The 17,501-nt window shown below is 43.7% G+C and overlaps 1 pseudogene; it reads left to right on the top strand.

The window, feature by feature from the left end:
- The first annotated feature begins 198 nt into the window (after positions 1–198).
- On the top strand, positions 199–10,331 carry LOC112318600 (thioredoxin-dependent peroxide reductase, mitochondrial pseudogene; annotated as a pseudogene).
- Positions 10,332–17,501: the final 7,170 nt, after the last annotated feature.

Genomic DNA, 17,501 nt, shown 5'->3' on the forward strand with positions numbered 1-17,501 from the left:
AGACTCTGTTGAGTGAGCATGTGTACTGTGTGGCTGTCACATTCAAAATGACTGAGCAAGTAGAGCAACAAATCTGCACCCAATTTTACGTTAAGCTTGAACATTCCTCCACAGAAACTATTCAGATGATTCAGAAGGCTTTTGAGGATGATGCAATGAGTGCAGCACAAATAAAAGTGTGGCACAGATGCTTCAAAGATGGTCAAGAATCGGTTGAAAACGACCCACATTCTGGAAGACCTGCAGCAAGCAGAACACCTGAGAATGTGGAACACGTACGGGCTGCCATCAGCAAAGGTCAACAACTGGCAGTGCGAGAACTCCGAGTAGAAGCTGATCTGGGGATTCCAAAAACTGCTGTGTCTGAGATTTTGACACAGTATCTTAGCATGAAACCTGTGAGGGCAAAATTTGTTCCGTGGCTTCTGCTACCAGACCAGGAGGAACCTGGTGCTGCAGTTGCTAAGACACTGGGAGAACTGCGTGAGGTCCCTCAGTGGGCGTCACTGTCCTGTGTACAACGTTTCTTGTATCTTGTATCCTCTTCAGTAAGTGTCTCTATTTTTCATATTGCATTTCATATTGCATTTCTCAGCAGATCTACTACGTGATGGTGATCTGTGGTTATGTCGTTAATACTTAGCCTTGGGAAATGCACACTGCAGTATTGAGTACAGTATCATCATGTCCACAACTTACTTTCAAATGATATAATAATATACAGGAATAGATAAATATGCCTAGATACATATAGAGAGAGAGAAAAAAGAAAATAATTATGGAAAGATGTTAATAATTGTGGAATCTACAGATTCCATAATAATTCCACAATTAAAAATTGAGGTTTTACAGATGTTTGTTGTCCTTGTTTTACATCTTCTATGTTTGATTTTTCATAATTAAGAGTTTGGAAATAGAGGTGGGGGATTAAAGTGAAATAAAAACATTTCAAAAACACAAATAATCAAACAAAAAAAGACTTCCATCAAACAGACTAATTTCCAGGCCTGTGGGAACTACTTCAGAACATCCCCTGCCCCAAGCTGGCCAAATGCCGAAAGTGCAGATCTTCTCCAAACTTACCTGAAGCAACCTGACTCAGACAGTCTGAAGGATAAAGAATGGGCAAAGATACTCCAGGTAAATGAGAGTGAGAGAGGAGGGAGAATGGAAGGAGGGAGAGGGGAAGTCATGATCTAAAGTCAGTCATGATCTTTTATTCTGGTAAAATTGATTTTAAGGTCAAAAGTTATAGGCACTTTATAACAATAAATGTTTACTTTACAATAAAGAGCTAACAAATACCTATGCAACCAAATTAACTGACAACAAACACACAAGGAGCAACTGAGCCCTGGTCAAGGAGCTCAGTTGGTAGGAGCATCCTCCTGATGTACCAAGGTCGCGGGTTTGAACCCAGTCAGGGCACATACAGCCATCAACCAATAAGTGCCTGGACAGGTGGAACAACAAATCGATGTTTCTCTCTCTCTCTAAAATCAATAAATAAAAAAGGCAGAATTGACACATATTATTATAAGAATAGTTTATTTTATTTCTCTCATCCATGACAGAGCAATACAAAAAATAATTAAAGATATACACTTGACTAACATAATTGATGTGATTGATATAATTGGTATATATTAAACTCTATATTTTTTAAACAAAGAATATAACTTTTCAAGCGCTTATGGAATATTCACCAAAATTGACTATTAGACCAGAAGAAAAAGAATAAGTTCTATAGAGTAAAGGACATTCTATTATCATAATGTAATAAAATTTGAAATCAGTAACAAAAACTTTTTAAACTCTACTAAGTGTAATTTTTAAAACACTTGAGTAATTAATTCATAATGAAAAGAAATTAAAACTGTAGGACTTCTGGTCAAGATGGCAGCATAGGTAAACATGGCTTTCCTCTTTGCACAACTGAAACCGGAAGACACCGGAGTTCGGGCTGTCTGTCACTACCAAACACAATAAGCAGAGACAAGGATTGAATCTTTATGGGTGCTTTATTCAGATCTGAGAAGATGGCAGGTTCATACCCTAACAGACCATCTTAAATTCCACTTTAAAATGGCCTTTTTGATAAGGAGAACAAAGTGTAGGTAAGGGGTTTGGAATTCAGGGAAAAGTTAATTGGATTGAAAAAACTGCAGCATTCTCGCCCCAGGCAGTGGTCTTTAGCTGTGCCCCAGGTGGTGGTCTTCAGCTGTGTCCTGGGTGGTGGTCATCTCACTTGGAGTACAATGGCTCAGATATCATCTTGAATTGCTTTCAGTTCTCCTGAGGCATAAAGGTGGAACTGCTTATGGTCTCCTGGAGTCAGGGTAGGTCACACCTTCAGTTCCTGGAACAAAAGCTTTTACATGCATTGATTACTAAGCTTATTAGCTATTACTTAAATTAAAATTTTCCAACTCTAAGTCCCCTATCACAACCACATCAAAATTACAACTAAAACATAAAACAACTATCACTCAGAACCGTCAGAAATCTAGTTGAATGGAAGTCTGACAACTACAAAATTAAAGAAACCACATCCATCCAGACTGGTAGGGAGAGCAGAGACGAGGAACAGGTTGGTCCTACATCCACATGTGGTGGATAAAAATTCGGGAAGGATATCTCGGAACGAGGAGTCCCAGCCTGACCCAAGCCCTCCAGCCCAAGGTTCCAGTGCCAGGAAGATAAATCTATATAACTTCTAGCTGCAAAAGCCAGCAGAGATTGAGTCTGGAAGAAAGTGCTGGAGCCCCAAGCAGTTCCTCTTAAAGAACTCATAAATGAGCTTACTCAGACTCACTCCCTCTGAGCTCCAGCACCAGGTTGGCAGCTTGAAAAGTACCAGTGGTATAAGGGAGAACTGAAGTTTCTGGATCAAGGTGAGAACAGGGGGATAGCTTTCTTCTAAACAGAAAGGAAGGAAGAGGCCATTGTCCATTTTCTGAACACTTTCCCCCAAAGGAGCCAGCAGGCTGGTGCCATATTTGAGACTCCATCCACCTGGCTAACGCTATTTAACCCACCCTGGAGATCCCTAGAGACTCTGTCCCACCCAACTTACAAACCCACCCAAGCTGCTTTTCCAAATGAATGGCTGGTCTTGGCTCATGCTTCATAACTTCCTAAATCTCCTCAAACAAGCAACATCCGGCCTCAGTGAGCTCCCAGCCCCCATGCCTCTTGCGAAGTGGCCTGACACTAGCAGCAGCCAGCCTAAATTCATAGCTTTCCTTTACCTGGGAATTTCCAAGCCCAGCATAAGAACAGCCATCTCAGACTGCTTTATAACTCAGGTAGGGTGGCCCTGGACAAAACACAGGTGGGGAATGACCTTGGCCTACACCAGCCAGGAAACCCCAGAGCCTGCACATCCAGTGGACAGCTACAGACCATATCAGGGCACCACCCTGTTCCCGCATAGCTGATCCTCCACGAAGGGTGGAGGTTGGTGCTCAGTGGTCACAGCCAGTCCTTGCAGCTGACCATTCTGGGGTAAATCCCTACCATTTACCTGTCAACAGCAATCAAGTCTCAACTACAAGAGGAGGGTGTACTCAGCCCACACAAAGGGCACACCTCAAGTACCCAGCTTGGATGAAAGGGGAGGCTGTGCCACTGGACCCTACAAGACACCTACTACATTAGGCTATGCTACCAAGACAGGGAGTCATAGCAGCTCTACCTAATACATAGAAACAAACAGAGAGTCTGCCAAAAAGAGGAGACAAAGAAACATGGCCCAAATGAAAGAACAGAACTCCAGAAAAAGAACTGAACAAAATGGATATAAGCAATCTACCAGATGCAGAGTTCAAAACACTGGTTATAAGGATGCTCAAGGAACTTAGTGAGGGCCTCAACAGCATAAAAAAGATCCAGTCATAAATGAAGGATACACTAATTGAAATAAAGAACAACTTACAAGGAAACAATAGAGTGGATAAAGCTGAGAATCAGATAAATGATTTGGAACATAAGGAAGCAAAAAACAACCAGTCAGAACAGCAAGAAGAAAAAAGAATCCAAAAAAACAAGGATAGTATAAAAGCCTCTGGGACAACTTCAAGTAGTCCAACATTCGCATCATAGGGGTACCAGAAGGAAAAGAGAAGGAGCAAGAAATTGGAAATATATTTGAAAAAAATAATGAAGGAAAACTTCCCTAATTTGGTGAAGGAAATAGACGTACAAGTCCAGGAAACACAGAGAGTCCCAAACAAGATGGATGCAAAGAGGCCCACTCCAGGACATGTCATAATTACAATGCCAAATTAAAGATAAAGAGAGAATCTTAAAAGCAGCAAGAGAAAAGCAAGTAATTACCTATAGGGGAGTTCCCATAAGAGTGTCACCTGACTTCTCAAAAGAAACTTTCCAGGCTAGAAGGGATTGGCAAGAAATATTCAAAGTCACGAAAAGCAGGGACCTACAGCCAAGACTGCTCTACCCAACAAAGCTATCATTTAGAATAAAAGGTCAGATAAAGAGCTTCCAAGACAAGAAAAAACTAAATTAGTTTATCGTCACCAAACCATTATTATATGAAATGTTAAAGGAACTTATTTAAGAAAAAGAAGATCAAAACTATGAAAAATAAAATGGTAAAAATACAAATCTGTCAATAATTGAATCTAAAAAACAAACTAAGCAAACAAGAAAAACAGAGACAGAATCATGGATATGGAGAGTGTCTTGATGATTTACAGATGGGAGGGGTATATGGGGGAAAGGGTGAAGAGGTGAAGGGACTAAGAAGTGCAAATAGGTAGTTACAGAATAGCCATGGGGATATAATGTACAGTATAGGAAATGGAGTAGCCATAGAATCTACACATGAACCATGGACATGAACAAGGTGGAGGGGGTTGCCTGAGGAAGTGTGGGGATGCTTGGGGAGGGTGGCAAAGGAGGAAAAATTGGGACAACTGTAATAACATAACCAATAGAATATAATTATAAATAAATAAATAAAGTTTTAAAAATTGCAGAAGACTGGGGCCAAAAATATTTTATGACTTTAAATAATTACACACATAAATATGAAAGTGAAAATAAATGAATTAAGCACCCAACTCACGAAGTTAGAGAGCCACAGAAAAACTAAAGACCCCTTAAAGGTAAAAGTAAAAATTATTAAATGATCCCTGGCTGGTGTGGCTCAGTGGACTCAGTGCCAGCCTGCAAACCAAAAGGTCATCAGTTCGATTCCCACGTGTGGATTGCGGGCTGGGTCCCCAGTTAGGGGCATGCAAGAGGCAACCAATTGTTGTATCTTTCACACATTGATGTTTCTCTCCCTCTCTTTCCCCCTCCCTCCTTATCTCTCTCTAAAAATAAATAAATAAAATCTTAGAAAAGGAAAGAAATTATTAAATGAGAAAGCAGAAAAACAATAGAGCTTATAAACATATTCAAGAATATTTCAAATTAAGGACTTGCAGCCAAGATGGAGGCATAGGTAGGTACACTTTCCTTCCTCGCACAACCAAATGAAGGAAACAACCAATTTAAAAACAAAAAACAACCAGAACTTCCAGAAAACCAAACTGTATGGAAGTCTGACAACCAAAGAGTTAAAGAAGAAACATTCATCCAGACTGGTAGGAGGGATGGAGATGGGCAGTGGCTGGCTGATGGGGCAGTCCCACATCGTGTGCAGATAAACTGGAAGGGAAAACAGGGGACAAGACAGACCACGCAACCCAGGGTTCCAGCACAGGGAAATAAAGCCTCAAAACCTCAGGCTGTAAAAATCTGGGGGGCGGGGGGTTGCTGTGTCAGGAGAAGCTCCCAGCCTCACAGGAGAATCCACTGAGGGGAGCCACAGGGTCCTAGAATATACAGAAACCCATCCACCTGGGAACCAATTCCAGAAGGGCCTAATTTGCTTGTAAGTAAGAGGAGAAGAGACTGAAAGCTGGCAGAGAGCCCAGCAAGGTCTGAGAGGTGGGTTCCCTCTCAGATCTCACCCCACGTACAGCAAGTAGGTTGCCCTGCCCTGGCAAATATGTAAGGCTCTGCCTCTTACAATGTAACAGATGCACCAAGACAAAGAAATATGGCCCAAATGAAATAACAGATCAAAAGTCTAGAAAAAGAATTAAGTGATGAGGAGATAGCCAACCTAACAGATGCAGGGTCAAAACACTCGTAATCAGGATGCTCACAGAAATGATTGCGTACAGATGCAAAATAAAGGAAGAAGTGAAGGCTATACAAAGTGAAATAAAGAAAAATAGACATGGAACCAACAGTGAAGGGAAGGAAACAAAGACTCAAATCAACAATCTGGAACAAAAGGAAAACATAAATATTCAACCATAACAGAATGAAGAAACAAGAATTCAAAAAAATGATGAGAAGCTTTGGTACCTCAGGGAGAACTTTAAACATTTCAACATCCGAATGATAGGGGTGCCAGAGGAAGAAGAGGAAGACCAAGAAATTGAAAACTTATTTGAAAAAATAATGAAGGAGAACTTCCCCAATCTGGCAAAGGAAATAGTCTTCCAAGAAGTCCAGGAAGCTCAGAGAGTCCCAAAGAAGTTGGGCCCAAGGAAGTACACACCAAGGCACATCATAATTACATTACCCAAGATTAAAGAGAAGGAGAGAATCTTAAAAGCAGCAAGAGAAAAGGAGACAGTTACCTACAAAGGAGTTCCCATAAGACTGTCAGCTGATTTCTCCAAAGAGACCTTGCAGGGAAGAAGGGGCTGGAAAGAAGTATTCAAAGTCATGAAAGGCAAGTACCTACATCCAAGATTACTGTATCCAGCAAAACTATCATTTAGAATGGAAGGGCAGATAAAGTGCTTCCCAGATAAGGTTAAGTTAAAGGAGTTCATCGTTACCAAGCCCTTATTACACGAAATGTTCAAGGGACTTATCTAAAAAATAGAAGAAGATCAAAAACTATGAACAGTAAAATGGCAACAAACACAGCTATCAACAACTGAACCTAAAACACAAAAACAGACTAAGCAAACATCTAGAACAGGAAGAGAATCACAGACACGGAGATCACATAGAGGGTTATCAGCAGGGAGGGGGAGGGGAGAGAATGGGGGAAAAGGTACAGAGAATCAGAAGCATAATTGGTAGGTACAAAATAGTCAGTATAGGAAATGAAGAAGCCGAAGTACTTATACGCATGACTCATGGACATTAACTAAGTGGGGGAATGCTGGAGAGATGTGGGGTATGGGGTGGAGGAGTATAATGGGGAGAAAAACAATGGGACAACTGTAATAGCATAATCAATAAAATATATTTTTTAAAAGAATATTTTAAATTAAATTACAAAGCTATAGTAATCAAAATAGCATATAGTACTGGCACAAAAACAGACCTGGACCAATGCGACAGAACTTAGAGCCCAGAAATAAACCTATGTATATTTGGTCTGCTAAAATTTAACAAAGGAGCCAAGGATACTCAATGGGGAAAAAATAATGTCTTCAATAAATTTGATTAGGACAACCTGATATTCACATGCAAAAGAATGAAATTGGACCCTTATCTTATACCACTCACAAAAATTAGCTCAAAATGTGTTAAAGACTTAAGTGTAACTCCTGAAACTATGAAACTCCTAGAAGAAAGCAGAGGTAACAAGCTCCTTGACATGCGTCTTGGCAATGATTTTGGGGGGTATCAGACCAAAAGCACATGGTACAAAAGCACAAATAGATGAATGGAACTACATCAAATTTTAAAACTTTGCATAGCAAAATAAACAGTTGACAAAAAGGAAAGGCAACCTATGGGAGAAAATTTTTCGCTCCAAATTACAAATAGAACCTATGGGAATGGGAGAGAATATTTGCAAACCATATATCTGGTAAGGGGTTAATATCCAAAATGGATGAGGCACTCATACAACTCAATACCAAACACACAAATACAGTGGTACCTTGGTACTCATCATTAATTTGTTCCAGAACTCACGGCGAGTGCCCAAACTGACAAATGCTGAAGGATGGAGCTTTTCTTTTGCAGGGTGGCATCGTGACTCATACAAGTTCTAGCAAGTGCTATGAGTCCTGAGTGAGCGCAAGGGCTGAAACACTTTTTCTTGTCAAAATGCAGTGAGTACAGGGTTTGACAAGTTCTGAAGCCGGCAAGCACCGAGGTATGACTGTAATCCAATGTAAAAATGGGCAAAGGACCGTGAATAGATATTTTTCCAAGGTAGACATACAAATAGCCAAAAGGTACATGAAAAGATGTTCAACATGACTAATCATCAGGGAAATGCAAAGGAAAGCTACAATGAGGTATCACCTCACACCTGTTAGAATAGCTATTATCAAAAAGACAAGAGATAAATGTTGGCGAGGATGGGGAGAAAAAGGAACCCCTGTGCACTGTTGGTGGGAATGGGTAAATTGGTGCAGCCAATATGGAAGATAGTATGAAAATTCCTCAAAAAATTAAAAATAGAACTACCATATGATCCAGCAATCCTATTTCTGGAAATTAGTGTAAAGGAAATGAAATCACTATTTTGAAGAAATATCTGCACTCTCATGTTTATTGCAACATTATTTACAACAGTCAAGATACAGAAACAACGTAAGTGTCCAGGGACAGAGGAACGTACAAACATTGTGCACGTGTGCACACACGCTCAGAGGAATATTATTCAGCCATAAAACAGAAAAAATCATGCCATTCACAACAATATGGCTAGAACTTGAGGGCACCATGCTAGGTGAAATAAGTCAGAGAAAGACAAAAGAGTGTATAGTAGCACTGGTAAGTGGAATCTAAAAAGACAGAATACACAGGAACAGAGTAGAACGGCTGCTGCCCAGTGCTGAGCCATGGGGAAATCAGGAGAGGTTGGCCGAAGGGCGCAGACGTCCAGGTAAACACGAGGTAAATAAGATCTGGGCATCTAATGCACAACATGTGACTGCAGCTAACGATACTGTAATACACACTTGAAAGTTATGGAAGGTGATGGATGCATTAACTAACTTTATTGTGTCAGTCATTCTGCAAATATACATGTATCAAATCAGGCTGCACACCTTAACTTACATAATATTATATGTCAATTATATCTCAATCAATCTGGGGAAAATATACTCAAAACAAATTCTCTGGGGAAAAAGGTAAACCGTCAGCTAACCAAATCACAGTGTGGGGGAAGGGCAGGCAAGGGGAAAAAGTATAAATGCAAAAAAATAAGAAATGAGGATAAATAACGTCATTAATACAAAGAAAATTTGTTCAATTCTGTGTAACTGGAAAATTCAACTAAATGTCAAATGCTCTGTGAAAAGAAAAATTGTTAGAAAAGGCAGAAAATCCAAATTATAGGGGAGGAGGGGCAAGTCAGTTTCAAAGAAATAACATCCACTAAAAAGATGAATAAATACAAGCCCAGATGTATTTATGGGTGACTATAGCCAGAACAATGAAAACCAGCATCATTCTTAATAGGAAAACACTGCAAGTATTCCCAGGAAAGCCAAAAACTAGTTGAGAATGATCACACCCACCCTGGCACCTGCACTGAAGAAAGGTTGCTCCCCGCCGTGGCTGTGTGGTTGCCCAACAGGAGAGCGTCATGCTGTGGGGTATTTCCGCCTCTGCAGCCCTTAGGTCTGCTGCTTCCTGAAGACCTGTTTGGCAAATATATTGTGGTTTGCTTCCAGTCAAGGAAAATTTGCCTTTAGCACCAATCCCTCATACCACGCTCCTGCCACCTCCCAGCGCGAGCACTATTTTAAGAGTGCAGACATCGTCAACGGGGAGTTCTAAGAACCAGACCTTAATGACTTCAAAAGGAAATATCTGGTGCTTTTTTTCTATCATTTGAATTTCACCTTTGTGTGTCCTGCAGGTATTATCGCTTTTAGTGAGAAAGCCCATGAATGTCACGATGTGAGCCATCTTGTCTGGAAAAAAAAAAAAAAAAAAAAACAAGGAAAAATGGTGGTTCAAACCGCATGAATGTCGCATTCTTGTCAGATTTGACTGAAGAGATTGCCTGAGACCACGGTATGGTGTTGGAAGGTCCTGGTCTTGCACTAAGAGGTCTCTTCACCATTGACCCCAGTGGAGTCATCGAGCATTTGAGTGATCTCCCTGTTGGCCAAAGTGTGGAAGACACGCTCCACCCGGTAGACATTCCAGTCTGTGGCAGTCCATGGAGAAGGCTGCTCAGCAAACTGGACCCCGATTCTCCTACGATCAGGCCACACCTGACTGCTTCCACAGAACAGTCTGAGAAGGTAAATCAGTACGTCATCCCACGTGCACCGACAGCTCTCAAAAGAACCGCAGTTGGAACCCGCTTTTAGCATTTCCAACGTGACTGTGTACAGAAGGCAAGAAACTACTGAGTGGTGCAAAAGGAGTCTTGAGTAGATCGAACGGCACACCCTGTGTCTGGTAGGAAAAACTCAATTTTATTACAGCTCTTAATTCTCCTTTTATTCTTCTGTAAATTTCAGGATATCACCATAAAATTACCAAGAGGGTTTATTTTTTAATGGGCAAGCAAAAATATCCAAGAAAACTATGAAAAAAAAAAAAAAAAGCTGGGTAGTTAGTTAGATCCCTTCCTCCCTTTTCACCTGCTCTGGAAGGAAAATGCTCTGGAGTAAGAATGACACGGGAGCCCCTTTCCTTGAAGAATGGCGGCGAAGGGGCCAGCAAAATGGCTCCCCTGACAGGAACTCACCTCCACCTCCCTCCTCCGCACCCGCACCCAGCATGTGGCAGAGCTCCAGCTCCCCTTAGCCCAACCTTCCTGCAGCAGCAATCCTGGGCGGCCTTGGCCCTTCAAGCAGAGATATAAACACCATGTCCCTGATCTGTCACACCCGAGCGGCACTTCAGAGCCCTGGATCGTCAGTTCTCGCTATCTCAAAGCTCTGCCACAAATCTGAGAGACACTGTTTGGGGCTGAATTGTGACCCCCACACCCTGCAAAAAAAAAAAATATATATATATATATATATGTTGAAGTCCTAACCCCCACTACCTCAGGATGTGACTTCCTTTGGAAATAGGGTCATTGCAGGTGTAATTAATTAAGATGAGGTCATACTGAAGTAGAGCAGGTCCCTGATCCAGTATGACTGGTGTCCTTATAAAGCGATGGCCACGTGGAGACACAGGCGAAGGCCATGCGAAGATGGAAGACGGGCGCGGTGCGTCTACGGTCCAAAGAACGACAGATACTGCCAGGAAGAGGCAAGGCAGGTTCCTCTGTAGGTTTTAGATGGAGTGTGGCCGTGCAGATTTCTCCAGAACCGTGAGACAACTCAGTTTCTGTTGTAAGCCACCCCACTAGTGGTACTTTGCCACAGCAGCCCTAGGAAGTGAACGCGGATGTCTACAGTCAGAATCTACGCATTCCACACCACTAGGGCAGCCGCTGAGCGCCCGGCAGAAGTGGCCAAGAGATTTAAACAGGAAACGCTGACCAGTCCAGCTAGGAGTGGGAGGATTCCACGCTTCGGAGGCACAGCCTGGGGGCAAGACATTGCTTTTACATGCCTCCTAACTTTGTCCAGCTTCCACCCTGAGGACTTGCTGGCCTGGCTGTCAGTAAGTCAGTATGTGTCAGTGTGACCACAGGCTCCTTCTCAGTAACTGCAGCCCTCTGCTGCAAGGGGCCCACCCAGCCAGGACCAAGCTGGCTCCGTTGCTACATAACACTAGCAACCCCAGGGATCCTGGGGAGAGAGTGGAGCCTCAGAGGGCCCCAGACTGGACTTCTGGATCTGATGTTGCTGCCTGTGGGGCCTGAAGCACTAAATTCTGGGGACAAGGTGAGGTGTGCTACTCGAAGTCCAAATTGTGGGGACCACCCAGGTCACACACAAGTATGTGCCCCTCACTTACACTTGCGTCTCTCGCACTTACCCACCTGGCAAACTTACTCATTCTTCACAAACCACGTCATGCCACCTCTTCCTCCTTTACCACTCCCTCCTTTGTGTCATCCCTGCGCCTCCTCCATGCGTTTCTCCAGTACAGCTCTTACCACTTTCTAGAGGACTGGTTCATAGACTGGGAGCTCCTTCCAGATGGAGACCATGCCTTTCATCTCTACCCCCTGGCACCTAGTGTTGTGCCCCACAGTGCTTTCACATGCATTAACTTTCCACCTGCGGATAGAACGTTAGAATGTTCTTGCAGACACCAGCACAAAATCTTTCTCCTGGGATAATTTTATCTGGAGCTGGTAATCCCCCTTTTCAACAAAGAGTTCCCCAAAAGAGAAACACTAGTTATTTGCACTCCTCTGGTCCTAACCCCATTTACACAGAAGTCGTCCTCAGTAAATGCAACTTCAGCTGCTGCCACCGCCACTCTTCCTGCTTTTAAGGAAGCATCTGATAACCTCATTATGTCTCTCTGGTGCTTTCTGTCCCGTGAATCTCCAGGCAGTCCAATTTGTTCAGTGCCACGTGACCTGCCGCACCCAGACCACATTGTATGCTCTTAACTTAATTTATTGTAGACATTGTGGCGTGCCTGTTTTTCAGAAAAACAGGCCACCTCTTACATTAGTTATTTGGCCACCAGCCCTCTTCTAGTTGACAAGGGTAGGAACTTTTTATATCTCTGTTTTATTAGTGGATAACATTTCCTCCTGGAATAAGAATCAAAAACCTTAATAATGTTCATAGCCTTTGACCCAACAAGTCCCACTTCTAGAAGTTTACCCTAGGAAAATGGGGCTTCACAGCAGCACTATTTATATGTAACAGAGGAGACGTCACTGGGGAATTTGGTGTAATCTCTTCAACGCAAACACAAGGGACGTGGTTGGCCACAGAACATCAACAGGCCTGCGTCTCAGGTTGTAATGAAGTGGAGGAGTGGTGATCTTCCAGGCTCGGCCAGCACTAACGGGTTGAGGCACAGCATGCCCTGGGGGGCTGGAGAGAGACCAGACACTTCCCAATAGTCCATCCTTCCCAATCCTCACTGTGATAAAGCACCACCTCCCCACTACAAGTCACCATTCAACTCTCTTTCTCTGCTGTTGAGAGAGTCAGAAGCATCATTTCCTGGGTTTTTCTTGGGTGTTTCTCTCTGCTTCTCCCCTGCTGGGCCTACGCTCCCCACCACTGGCTGCCAAACCACCACACTCTGGGGGTAGCTACTTTGTGCATTGATGCAAGGGGCCATGGGGAGCAGCAACCACCACTGGACGCACCCTCGTTTCATTTCCATTCTTTGCACAGCTTTCAGTTGCTTTGGGAGTAAACCAAAATGAAAGAACTTTGAGCAGGATCCAAGTGGTCATTCTTGCCTACCTCCAAACCCACACCAAACTTTATGGATGAGCCAAGCTCACCAGTGAGCTATGAGACTCCTGCCCCAGCTCTGGAAACAAGTAAAGCTTTCGGGGGGGGGGGGGGGGTTATAGGCACATGCTCAGAAAGCCAGTGGGTGCATGCTGGCCCCACTGACACTCCTCTGCAGGCTTGAGTGTTCCCAGCACCTGTCAGAGAGTTCAATGGCTCTTCTCATCAGCAGAGAGCAGTGGCCCTGGGTCCCTGTGTTGCTGTTGAACTCAGAGCATTATGTTCTGAGTGGTTTACATATATTATCTCATCTAAATTTCATAATGGACTCATATCAATATCCTTTTCTTAAAAAGAGAAAACTGAGGTTAAAAAACTTCCCGACAATTATGGAACTTCCAGCTAAATAAGGGACTTCATGCCTTCACTCTGCAAGTCTCTCCTTTGCTTGGGAGCTCTATCAGGGCCTCCCAGCTCACACACTGAGATATGCCCCTCCCATGGAGTCTGGCCTTGGGATAACCCTGTGAAGAAGGAGTGACTGTTCCCTGCGCTCCACTCTCCAGTTCCAAAGGCAAAAAGTGCACGAGACTCAGCTCCAGGATGTCACTCCTCTTCCAGGTCTCAGAGAAGCTGCTCACATAGGCAGCAGCTAAGTCCCCTCTCAGACATGGCTTTCTCAGCTTTCTGAGTTGAAAGATCAGATTCGTACTGGCAATGAAGTCTTCCGGATCCCTGGGTAGGACTGTTTGCACTGTCAGTGCCAGTATCTGTAGAAGATTCTAGTTTTGGTAGACTCATAGCAAAATCTTAATGCCCTTGGAGGAAGTCTGGGTCCTTTTGGGCCTGTGCCCTTACTTCCCCTTGGGTCCCTCCCTTGGCTCTGGAACAGCTCGCTGAGTTATCTCACATAACAGACATCAGGGTGGGGCGGACCCCCAGAGCAGCCTAAGCCCCAGCTTAGAAGCGCCGACAGGAGCCCGGGTTCTATCATCCCGCCGCTTCACCCCGACACCGTGTGGGCTCTGTCCTCAAGTAGGCTTCCTGGGCCTGTCTTATTCTTGTGTCTAGTTTCGGGGGTTTCTCCCCAAAGGAATGAAAGCTTTCCCAGAGGCCCCCAACAGACACCCTTCTTTGCCCATTAATGGCAAGGAGAATGAATGATCACCATGTTGAGCTTGGACTAATAGCCAAGAGGCCAGTAAATGCCGGGAGATCAAATACCCTGACCACTACAACCTTCACATTTAGCACCTATGGGTCCCTCAGGTTATTGAATGGCAGGACAGAACAGTACGTTGCAGAGCCCGTCGGGATCCTGAAAGTCCATCTTCAGCTTTCTACAGGGCGTTTCTTCTTCTGTTCTTGAGGAACCCGTGTTTTGTGCCTGTTCCGTCACTTGGCAGTCTGGCAAGCCTGCAATAGCTTCCCACAAATCTCTTATAACAGCTGAACCCCAGGGTTTTTTTTTCTTGATAATTAATAAGCAGAGTCAATGTCTTTTCAAAGTTTGAGCTCATTCTTTGTTGCGACGGTATGGGCCTGTCACGTCTTACCGTGGTCTGGCGGGACGGGCAGATATTACCGCACCATTTGGTCCATCTTCTCCTGGTAGCACACGATTGGAAGGGGCACAAATGTGCCCCTTCCAAGGTCCTGCTGGAAAAGTGTCATGTAAACAAACTGGATGCTCCGCAGCCCCAGTCACCTTATTCACGGAATGGTTGAAGAGACCAAATGTTCTGGGGCGTCCCTTCAAATTCATACAACTCTATGGACAAGTAAAAATGTGATTTTCTACCTCACTAACCATAGGTTCTTCTTAGTACCACTCTTCACCAAATACCATCGACTCGCTCCCTGGCAGTGGGTCCAACCTCTGAGAAAACCTATATGCATCTACATTGTGTCTGGCTATTTAGCCGCTGCTGTCGTGATGGGGATGGGGGCCACAGGGCCTAACTTTTCAAAGAGTTTCTGCAAATCCCTTATTTCAAACAACAAAACCTATTTTAATCTGTTCTTAATAAACATCACCCACATTCCATTCATTAAGAAAGATAAAGTTACTTTTGTTTAAACTTCCTTTTTAGTCTTTCCTGGTGGTCTCTGGGTTAGAAATCCCTGAGATCAAAGCCCTTTGGGTTAATCCAGAGCTGCAGGTGGAACAAATCCAAAAGAGCGCGGAGGGACAGAACTTGGCCCTGCGTGGCCTCTGCCCACTCTAGAGGAAAGGACTGCTTTGTGCCCACACGCTGCCTTTGGAGAGTGCCAGCATTTTATGAAGGCTGGATTTAAAATTAGACAGCAGGCACCTGGAAGGGCCAGGATTCAACTTAGTTCTCACTCCAAAACTGTCTTCATTTTGCCCAAATCATATGCCATTGATGTGTGTGTCTACCTAGAAAACCTAAGAGAACCAACTGGAAAGCTATCAGAGCCACAAAGAAAGCTAAGTTGATTGCTTTTAAAATAACTTTAACCATTTCAGACGATATCATTTAAAAAGTTACTATTCGAGGTTCTTACTAACGTGAGCAGGACCCCTCTGGGCAGTACCAATGACTGCCTCTGGGGAGGAAAACCAGGTGACCGGGGATAGGAGTAGAAAGAAGACTTACCATTCCCTAGACTTTTGAACTTTTAATTTTTGTACTCTATGCACACATAACCTATTGAAAATAAATAAATAAGATTCCATGGGAATTAACAAGTAGTAAGGCAAAAATTTCGGGACATTAAGAGACCATTAGAACAGCCATTGAGTTCTTCTATTGCCTCTCTTTTACTTTCTTTTATATTATTATTTTTTAGTTTTTCAACTACAGTTTACATTCAGTATTATTTTATGTTAGTTTCAGGTGTACAGCATAGTGGTTAAGACAATCATATACTTCACAAAGTGTTCCCCTGACATTGCTAATACCCACCCGGCACCGCGCACAGTTATTACAATATTACTGACTATACTTCCTGTTCTGTACTTTACATCCCCATGACTATTTTGTAACTACCAATCTGTACTTCTCAGTCCCTTCACCTTTTTCACCCGGTCTGCCAACCCCCCTCTTCTCTGGCTACCATGAATTTGTTCTCTGCATCTGTGAGTCTGTTTCTGTTTTGTTTGTTAGTTTATATTTATCCCGCTGTATGTTCTTGCTTTCTTTGTCAAATATTAATTGACCGTATAGGCATGTGCCTCTCCAAAACAATGTTAAGTAACATTCAGATGCTATCAGATAGATTTCAACCCTTTTTAATGGAATTCATTGTTTTTTTTCAAATGTCTAAGAAGATTGATATTTTCTTTCCTGTTTTTTAGGGGTACATAACAGATTATGTTACTGGATAGCGTCCTGGCCCTGAGTGGGCCTGCCTGGGGCCAGTTGTAATGTGTGGGTTCTTGACTTCGTGCAGGAAAGATTCCACAGCACGAGTCCAGGCGACTATGAGGATGCATTCACTGAAGCTGGGACAGTGGAACAAGGAAGGGCTTAACATGGAAGAAGCAACAGGAGAGCCTGGGCTGGGCTGCCTCAGCTCACTGGGGAGTCAGAGAAAAGGGGGCCTTGGGGACAGGTTCAGGGGATTAGCCTGGGACAAGCTGCCTGCTGCCCATTGCCTTAGAGTTTGGAACCCCATGCCTGTGGGGAAAGAAGTGGGGGGTGGGGGGGAAGAAGGGAATGGCCGAGAGCTGCTCTCCAGAGGGAGAGCACGTACACTGGGTCCTTTATCCTGAGGCTTTTTTCTCTTTCTTGCAGGCGGAATCTTAGCCTCAGGGGAGATCTCAGAGGAGGGTTTCTGTAAAATATTCATCAGTTCTCCAGACGCGCCCTTTGAGGGTCAAGGTCTCCTCTGATTGGTCAGTGAGAAGAAGCCTTTAGTTATTGCAGTTGGTTCTGGCGTGGCCCACCTGGTTTTGCTACTTTTCTGGGCCTGGGGCTGAAATACGGCTGAGACCTAGATGATATGTCTAGAGAGGAAAGGCAAGGGGAGGAGGTTACCCTGGGGGTGAGGTCCTTGTTTTCCCAGTTTTGCCCCCTGCCAGGCACTGGGGTCCTTCCACCCTATTGACCATCTGCCCCCGACTGTAACTTGCTCAGCCCTTGTGTTCAGCTATCTGTCTCTATTCCCCATTCCACTTATCAAGGAATTTTGTAGGCTTCTTACTATCCTGTCTCAGTTTTGCTGTTAGCTGGGTAG

This window comes from Desmodus rotundus, chromosome 3 (assembly GCF_022682495.2).
Source record: "Desmodus rotundus isolate HL8 chromosome 3, HLdesRot8A.1, whole genome shotgun sequence".
Lineage (NCBI taxonomy): Eukaryota > Metazoa > Chordata > Mammalia > Chiroptera > Phyllostomidae > Desmodus > Desmodus rotundus.